The 9258-nt window shown below is 42.7% G+C and overlaps 1 long non-coding RNA gene across 1 annotated transcript in view; it reads left to right on the top strand.

Moving 5' to 3' along the window:
- Positions 1–7855: 7855 nt before the first annotated feature.
- Positions 7856–9258, top strand: part of LOC131384220 (uncharacterized) — a 39314-nt gene continuing 37911 nt past the window's right edge. The window contains exon 1 of the long non-coding RNA XR_009214867.1: positions 7856–7933. This is a non-coding gene — a long non-coding RNA (uncharacterized LOC131384220). The remainder of the gene's footprint in view (positions 7934–9258) is intronic.

Below are 9258 nucleotides of genomic sequence, written 5' to 3'. Positions count from 1 at the left end.
TTTCCACTTCATTGCCATTGCTTGGTTAATGGAGATGGAGTAGAGGGTGGACTTCTTCCTCAAACAAGTGGCTTTGTTGGGTAGCACAAGGAGTTGGTCAAGAATATCAGCTGCCACGCAGTCTTCAGTCCTGCTGATGAGCAGACAGGCGTACCACTTTTACTCAAATACCTAGCATTTCAATGCTCATTTAAATAATTCAGACTATACACATGTCTTAGCAGATTTTCCTCTTCCAGCCAACAATTATTTTGAAGGCCATTGCAGTACTGATTTAGAAGAACAGGCTGGATGTATCAGCTAAATGGATTTTTATTCTAAACTGAGCAGTTAGCATATTAATCACACTTCAAACAGCAGAGTTGTGATGCTGCTACCCCTGTGACTGTCATGCTCAATGTGAGGAACTCAACTGCACAAGGAGAACAATTCATAAGGAACCGTGTGTAAATTCAACTTGGCAAGTCTTGCTGCATTAACTAGGGCAGCACCAAAGAAAGTTTCATAACTTACCAGGCAAGATTTAAGAATTTTAAAAAAAGAACAGTTAAGATACATTGCACAAATCTTGACAGCATAATGTAAATATTATCTTTTAATAATTTAGGATTTATTCTCTTTATCTCCACTCCCAAATGTACAACCCTTGGACCAAAATCAGTTAAACCTTCAAAAATGACAAATAAGCTAAAAATAATACGTAGTGAGGTGATCTATAATTACATGCGTCAAAGAAATTTTTCTTGAGTTTTTAGTATGCATTGACATTGAAAGAAAGGAGAAGGATCACCTTAAAAAGTAACTTTCAAGTTTAGACCCAGCTTGCCTATCACCTTTTCTCTTAAGATTGGTTCTTAATTTTTTTTAGAAGAAAAGCGTTTAACTTTTAACGATAAAGAATATTTTGAAATACTTAAGGCCTCTGTGAGTTTTAATCATGGTGCCTCTCAGATCCACTATTTCTGTCACTTGACTTACTTCCCTTGGTATAATAATGTGAAATCGTGGGTTTAGAAGGCACTATAATGGAAACTAATAGAGAGGCTTTAAGTAGCTGCACATTCTCTCACCCCTCACTCAATTCATTCACTGACCGTCTCAGAACAACCTCCTTTCCTGCAAGTTCCATTCACGGTAAGTGCCCTATACAGGTGTGCCATTCTTTTTCTTTCATCCTGTATTTTTACTGCACTTTTTCTAGGTTTAGATATGTTCAGATACACAAATACTTACCTTTGTGTTACAGTTGCCTGCAATGTAGCCTAGGAGCAAAAGGCTATACATAGCCTCGGAATGTGGTAGGCTGTGCCATCTGGGTTTGTGTATACGCTCTGTGATGTTCACACAGTGATGAAATTGCCTAACGACATGGTTCTCAGAACACATCCCTGCCATTAAGCCACGTGTGACTGTGTTTTAATGACTGCCATAGAGAGACCTAAGGACAAAGACCAAGGTGCTTTGTCCATAATCACTTGCTGTATTTGGGAAGCAGTCATGCGTTTGAAACCATAAATCAATAATTAGGAGCAAACAGAAGTCCCAAGACCAACTTTGATATTTGCCATTGGGCACACACTGACTTTACACATAAAGCATTCAGCGTGTGGCCTTGGCCTGGCATTGGGGGTCTGCGAGTGCTCCTGCCAGAGCCAGCCTCCAGGAGGCACATCCCACATACAGAGGACAAGGCGGCCCATCACAGAGGCCCTTCGCACAACTGGATCTGAAGAGGTTGGAAACATTGTTGGCAAAACTGAGGTATATTGCAGTGAATGCTACTTTTCCTTTCTACCTACCTATCCTTCCAAAGGGAGATCGCTAGGGAGATTGGAGAATGGATCCTGAAACCTCACAGGGCACCCAGGGCCCGTCCAGCAGCAGGTGCCTGTGAATGGGCTGGGTAGGACCCTGGGGAGGGTCAGAGCCTAGGGGCCTGGGGAGGGGTTGCCTCTCTGAAACACTGTAGAAGCCAAATAATATGGCTACCAGCAGTATTTGGTTCTCATGCTGCCACACTTTGATCCCTGTTTTAAGAAATAATGAAACAGGGAATAGCCCTATTTTCTTACCTTTAGGAGGCAGCCCTATGCAAGCACTTACACGATCTCATTGCATCTTAACAGACTCCTATGAATTAAACACTATAATCTCCCTTTTACAGATGAGGAGATTAAGGCTCAGAGATAAGTAACTGACCTAAGATTATACATAAGTAAGTGGCAAAGAAGACCCTGTTCAGCTTTGCCTCACAATTCTGGGTTCTTAGCGTTCTGTTTTGCTGCCTCCAGTACAAAAATCCATGCAATGCAGGTGGCCTGGAGGGCAGCCATGGGGGAGCGGAGCCAAGCACAGATAACACTGTCCTGCAGGTGTGGACTTTCGTCTGAAGAAGGCAGTCTCAGCAGGAGAGGCTGGGTCTTTAGGACCAGGGCTGCACAGCACAAAATACCCACCTCCAGCAGGGCTGCCTGGAAGTCATTCAAACATTTATTCATTAGGATCTTACTCACAGCCAAAGCTGGCTAAGATGTCTCTCCCTCAGTGCTGCCTGTCCCCGGCCCCACTACCACCTGGCCTTGATCTCCGTACCGAAATGGCCTGGACTGCTCTTGGGGCATTTGCCAGTGCTGACCTTGCATTGTGCTTATTCTGTGCTTTTGTAATATGTAGCAGTTACAGTCTAACAGAACCAGTATCTTAGCTCTGCCATTTGCTCAGGGTGTGAGTTTGGACGTTGCCTTAAATATATTAAATCTGAACACAGCACATTCTAAAAAAAAAGTCGGTCTAATGTAGAACCTAGCAGCCCCTGTTTCATTTAGTAAATAAAAGAAAATAAACCTGCTGGGCGTGGTGACTCACACCTGTAATCCCAGCAGTTTGGGAGGCTTAGGTGGGTGGATCACCTGAGGTCAGGAGTTCGAGACCAGCCTGGCCTACATGGAGAAACCCCATCTCTACCAAAAATACAAAAACTAGCCAGGCATGGTGGCTCATGCCTGTAATCCCAGCTACTCAGAAGGCTGAGGCAGGAAAATCACTTGAGCCTGGGAAGCAGAGGTTGCAGTGAGCCGAGATCCCACAACTGTACTCCAGCCTGAGTGACAAGTGAGACTCTGTCTCAAAAAAAAAAAAAAGAAAGAAGAAAGAAAGAAAGAAAGAAAGAAAGAAAGAAAGAAAGAAAGAAAGAAAAGAAACCTAATGCATTATAAGTACCTCACTGAAGAATGGCAGGAGACATAAACACTATTAATATGACTAATTCTTGTTTTTACCCATGTATTCAATTAGTGTTACATTGAGGCTCATATGTTATGTTAGCTACTGTCCTGTTCTCCGTAGATTCAGCAATATGTCTTGGAGCTTACCATTTCTCATTTAGGCAGAGATTTCAAAAAACAAAGATTTATATTTAAAATACATACCTATTCTATTTTTGACCACTAGTTTCAAGTAATGTCCTTGGAAATGGGTTTCAGAATAGCCTGTGGGCAACTAGAGTAGTCAAAGAATACTTTTGTCTACAGAAAATTTTATAATCATTTAATTAGAGTACACTATAGTTCCAGATAAACAGATGAAATTATTTTCTGGTGTGCTTCTATCAGATGAGGGAGTGTTGAAAATGTGGGCTTCCGAAGGGGAATTGTGCTGCTCCCAAATAACATCAGAGTTGTGTGACTGGAGGAGGGGTCATGGGTGTAGGGGAGCAGCCAACAATGATGGCCACCTCCCCCGGAAGCAGCCAAGCCCAGCCCTGGAGTCAAGGTGGACCTCAATGATAAGCTGGTGAACACATGAAGAAGGCTGCATGCTGTTTATAACAATGTTCATAACATTCTTGAAATGACAAAATTATAGAGATGGAAGGACTGCGAGACTGCTTTATCTGAGGCTCTATTGTTTGGTGCAAATACATTGAAGATCATTATGTGTACTGGGGGATTGATCCTTTTACCAGTGTATTAGTTTCCTAGGGCTGCACAACAAATTTTCATAAACTGAGTGGCTAAAAAGAACAGAAACGTTTTCTTCCAAAGTTCTGGAAGTTCGAAGTATGAAATCAGAATGTTGGCAAGGTCATGCTCCCTCTGAGGGCTCTAAGAATTATTCCTTGCCTTCCCCGGCTTCTGATTGGTGATGGGTCCCTGCTGGTCCTGGGCTTGTGCATGCATCACTCCAGTCTCTGCCTTCCTTGTCACATTGTGTCTGTGTCCAGATGCTCTTTCTACAAGGACACTGGCCATTGGATTAGATCCTATGTGAATCTGAAAAGATCACATCTTAACTTGATTACCTCTGCAAAGATCCTACTTCCAAATAAGGTCACAGTCACTAGTAGCAGGCATTAGGACCCCAACATATGTTTTTGAGGGGGATAATTTAATCCCCAATGACCAGTATATCATGCCTGTCTTTGCCTCTGGTAATTTTCTTTTTCTGAAGAATACTTTATAATATGAATAATACTCTATTAGATGTTAATATAGCCACTTCTGCTTTTTAAAAATGCTGCATGGCACATATATTTCCTTAACTTTAACTTTCCTCATCCTTTAACTTTCAATCTGCCTGTGTCATTGTATTTGAAGTGAATTTTTGGTAGACAGGATATTATTAGATAGTATTTCTTTTTATCATTTCTTGCAAATCTCCATCTTTTGACTGGTTATTTAAGACTATTTACATTGAAGACCATTGTTGTGCCACTACATTATTCAAATGTGTCACTTCATTTATTGTTTTCCGCTGGTTTCCTCTTTCTCATTCCTTGGTTTCTATTTTCTTGCTTTCTTATGGGTTACATGAACACTTTTAAGATTCCACCCTGGTTTATTTATAGAGTTCCTGAATATAACCCATCTTATATTTTAGTAGTAGGTGCTTTAGGTGCTACAATATGCCTACACAATTAATCACTGCTACTGGTATTGAGCTTTTATAACAGTGAAGGGTAGAACCCAGTCTTCCATATAGGTCTTACTCACTACCCTCTCTGCTTTAAAATGCAATTGCTAAGTATTTCTTCTGTGTACACACTTCACCCCACATCACATGGTGTTATACACTTTGCCTTAGCCATCAAATAAATTTAGGAAACCCATGAGAAGGAAAGTCTGTTATATTTACTGCTATTTTATTCTCTCCATTGTCTTTCTTTCCTCTCCGAGGTTCACAGCATTACGACACCATTTCTTCCCTCTGTGAGAGAACAGCCTTCATCCCAGCTTCAAGGGCTATTTTGCTGGCAGCAGATGCTCTGAGTTTCCCTTTGCTAGAGGATGTCTTTATTCATGAGGGTATTTCCACTGGATATTAAATTCATGGTTTACATTTTTTTATCACTTAAAAAATGTTGTGCTAATTCCTTCTGGCCTCCATGTAAGTCATCTCTCTCTGGCTGCCATCAACATTTTTTTGTCTTTAGTTTTCAGAAATTTGGTTATGATGTGTATTGGCACAGATTTCCACAGATTTATCCTATTTAGGATTTGTTCAGCTTTTGGAAGATGTAAGTTTCTGTCTCTCACCTTTGGTATTTGGAAAGCTTGTACCTATTATTTCTTTGAATACATTTTCAGCTCCACTCTCTTTCTCCTCTCCTTTAGAAACTCCCATAATATGAAAGTTGGACTTTTTCTATTTTTTCCTCTGGTTCCTGAGACTCCAATTTCTTTTCTGTCCATTTTCTCTCCTTTGTTTTGATTAGGCAAATTCTGCTGATCTGCCATTCAGTTCACTGTTTCTATCATCTGTTATCTCCATGCTGCTATTGAGCCCATCCAGTGTGTTTATATTTTGGTTGTTGTATTTTTAACTTTATAATTTCACTTATAACTCCTCTTTCTTTGCTTCTGTAAATTCTCTCTCTTTTTTTCCATTTTTTTTTTTTTTTCTGAGACAAGGTCTTGCTCTGTTGCCCAGGCTGGAGTGCAGTGGTGCAATCACAGCTCACTGCAACCTCAGTCTCCTAGGCTCAGGTGATCCTCCTAACTCAGCCTCCCAATTAGCTGGGACCACAGGCCTGTGGGACCACAGACATGTGATACCACACCCAGCTAATTTTGTAATTTTGTAGGGATGGCATCTTGCCATGTTGCCCAGGTTGGTCTTGAACTCTTGGGCTCAAGTGGTCCTCCTGCTTCAGCCTCCCAAAGTGCTGGGATTACAAGCATGATAACTGCGCCTGGCCTACTTCTGTCATTTCTATTTTTCATTTGTGTCAAAAGGATTTGGAATTTTATGCTGAAGGATTATTATTATAGGCACCTTAAAGTTCCTGTCAGATGATTTCAACATCTGATTCAGTTCAATGCTGGCATCTGTTGATCATGTTTTCTCGCTCAGCTGGTGATATTTCTTGGTTCTTTGACAGGTGAGTTCTGGTTGTATCATGGATATTTTGTCTATTTCATTAGAATGTCTAGGTCCCACCCAAATCCTCCATTTTATCCAGCAGTTACCCTGTTTAGGCTTAGCATGCAGGTCCTGAGCAATTTTGTGGGCTGCAGCTGCCATGACAGTTTATATTCAGTCTTTGCGGTGTTGTTTTGATCTGCTTGGTTGTCTGGTGCCACTGGTGGTGCACTGATTTCTGCTGGTGGTGGCTGAGGGTGCTGGGAAGCAGGGCCCTCTGGACTGGGGAAGGGAGTATCAGGCCTTCAGGCCCACCCCAGGGGCAGGCAGGTGTGGAGTGTTAATTATGGTCCCTAGCTGCCCCCCTCCACGACATGACGTCGCCTTGGTGCTGGGCAGAGGTGGAGGCTCCACTGGCTGCTGGGTCCTGCACACTCCCTGGTGGGCAGTGGAAGATTAGCTCCCTGCTCAGTCCTGCTGGCACTATCTCAGTTGGGGAACTAGGAGCAGAAGAGGAGGTGGGAGTTCAAATCTCCTCTTGACCAGCTGATATGGCTTGGCTCCGTGTCCTCACCCAAATCTCATCTTGTGGTTCCCATAATTCCCACGTGTTATGGGAGGGACCTGGTGGGAGATTATTGAATCATGGGTGTGGGGGGTGTGGGTCTTTGCAGTGCTGTTCTTGTGATAGTGAAAGGGTCTCATGAGATCTGATGGTTTTTAAAACAGGAAATTTGTTTGCACAAGCTCTCTCTTTGCCTGCTGCCATTCAGGTAAGACATGACTTGCTTCTCCTGCCTTCTGCCATGATTGTGAGGCTTCCCCAGCCATGTGGAACTGTAAGTTCAATAAATTTCTTTCTTTTGTAAATTGCCCAGTCTCGGGTATGTCTTTATCAGCAGTGTGGAAATGGACTAATATACCAGCTGAGAAGATACAGAGTGGGGGGTGGGGTAGAAGCAGAAAGGGGAGTGTGGTTTTCCATTGGAGCTTGGCTGGAGTAAGAGAGATATTACCAACGAGATTTTCTGTTGTTAGGCCACCCTTGTCCTGGCTCTGTGGCCAGAAGGACCAGGCTTTTCCTGGAATTATTTTTGTCTGTCTTGTTGGGAGCTCTGGGTTGTGGGCTTCTAGAGCGTCCTGTCCAGGACATATGGAAGCACGAGGAATACCCAGGGGACTCACTGCCATTCACTCCTCAAGTCCCAAGGCCCCCTAGCTGTCTTCCTTCTTCCTTTCACCTTTCAGAGTCTCCATGTGCTTGTTTTCCCATTATGTTCAATGCTTTCTAGTTGTAATAGACTAGACAGGGATAGCCTAGCTAGGAATAGCAGGAAGTCACCCATGGGCCTAATTTTGTCTGTCCCATTTTACTTTAAATAAGTGTCTGTTCTGAGGCACTATTGTGATGTCATTCAATCAGGTGAGTGATGCATTAGTTCTCAATTTTGGAAGCTTTTGCAATTGTGCCAGATCTATAGTTGATTGGGGGAGTGGAACGGGGAAGCCATTTGTCCACTTGTCTTTATGTGGGTGAAGAACATGCTTTCTCTTTGTGAAGTGCCAGCTGAAGGTGAGATTTTATAAGCCAAGGTAAACATAACCCCAACCACAGAATGAAAAACTCAGGCAAAACAAGATTGTAATAGTTTTATGGATAAGTTGCAGCTGGCAAAATGTTAGTTAGGATGAAGACACACAAGAAACAGGGGGCCGGGCGCGGTGGCTCATGCCTGTAATCCCAGCACTTTGGGAGGCCGAGGAGGGCGGATCACGAGGTCGGGAGATGGAGACCATCCTGGCTAACACGGTGAAACCCTGTCTCTACTAAAAATACAAAAAAATTAGCTGGGTGTGATGGCTGGTGCCTGCAGTCCCAGCTGCTGGGGAGGCTGAGGCAGGAGAATGGTGTGAACCTGGGAGGCGGAGCTTGCAGTGAGCCAAGATTGCGCCACTGCACTCCAGCCTGGGTGACAGAACAAGGCTCTGTCTCAAAAAAAAAAAAAAAAAAAAAAAAAAAAGAAAAGAAACAGGGACTTTCGGCTTGGGCATTACCTAATGATTAAACAGTACCAAGTTTTGTTGAGTGAAAGGGAACATTCAAACCCTGCCCTTTGGTATTAAGTCTGTCAAACTGGTTACCAGCATCTCCAAGCCACTTAAGACTTAGCAAGAACAACAGAAACATTTACATATGATCCCTCTCATAATTACACATTGCAGTGCTTTGGCATAAATGGAAAAAAAAAAGTAAAATTACTGAGCACATAGAGCTAGTGCCCTTAATCTAGCTGCTACTCCCTTCCAATGGTTACCAGTTGATAGTCCTCTTTAGGGAGGCAGATCATCTCACAGGAGTCCCTTTTTGCTTGAGAACCAGCCAGTGGCAGCTCACACATTTCTCCTCAGGAGGAAAACTGAAGGAAAAAGAGGACACAGGTGTGGTGACAGAATGACGCACGTCATACTTGTTGGGAATTTTCTTACCCTGCCTCCACTTCCAGCACCTTTTCCTATTAAGGTCTTCAGGGATGTTCTTCAGTGCCTCACGCTGGATTTTACGGAGTGTCAGAACATGAAGGAGGTTTGGAGGCAGCTGCTGCTCTGAAAGACAGAGAAATTGGGCATGCACAACCTCAGCTTGGTAATTTAAACCAAACTCAAGCTCTTTTTGCAGATCCTTAGGTCGAATGCTGCCTCCACTTAAAAAGTTTGATTTTCCATATAATTTTATATGTGTATATGAAAAGAGACCAACCTTATTACATTCACTTTCGATATCACCTAAAAGCCTATTGAACTTTAAAATACCATATAAGCAAGTAACCAAGAACATATTTATAACATTGTCAGCATTGCTCTGATCTATTTAGCATCTACTGTGTTCTTGCAGCTTAA

The sequence above is a fragment of the Hylobates moloch genome, unplaced genomic scaffold (genome assembly GCF_009828535.3).
Source record: "Hylobates moloch isolate HMO894 unplaced genomic scaffold, HMol_V3 SCAFFOLD_9, whole genome shotgun sequence".
Lineage (NCBI taxonomy): Eukaryota > Metazoa > Chordata > Mammalia > Primates > Hylobatidae > Hylobates > Hylobates moloch.
This window is presented reverse-complemented; position numbering and strand designations above follow the sequence as displayed.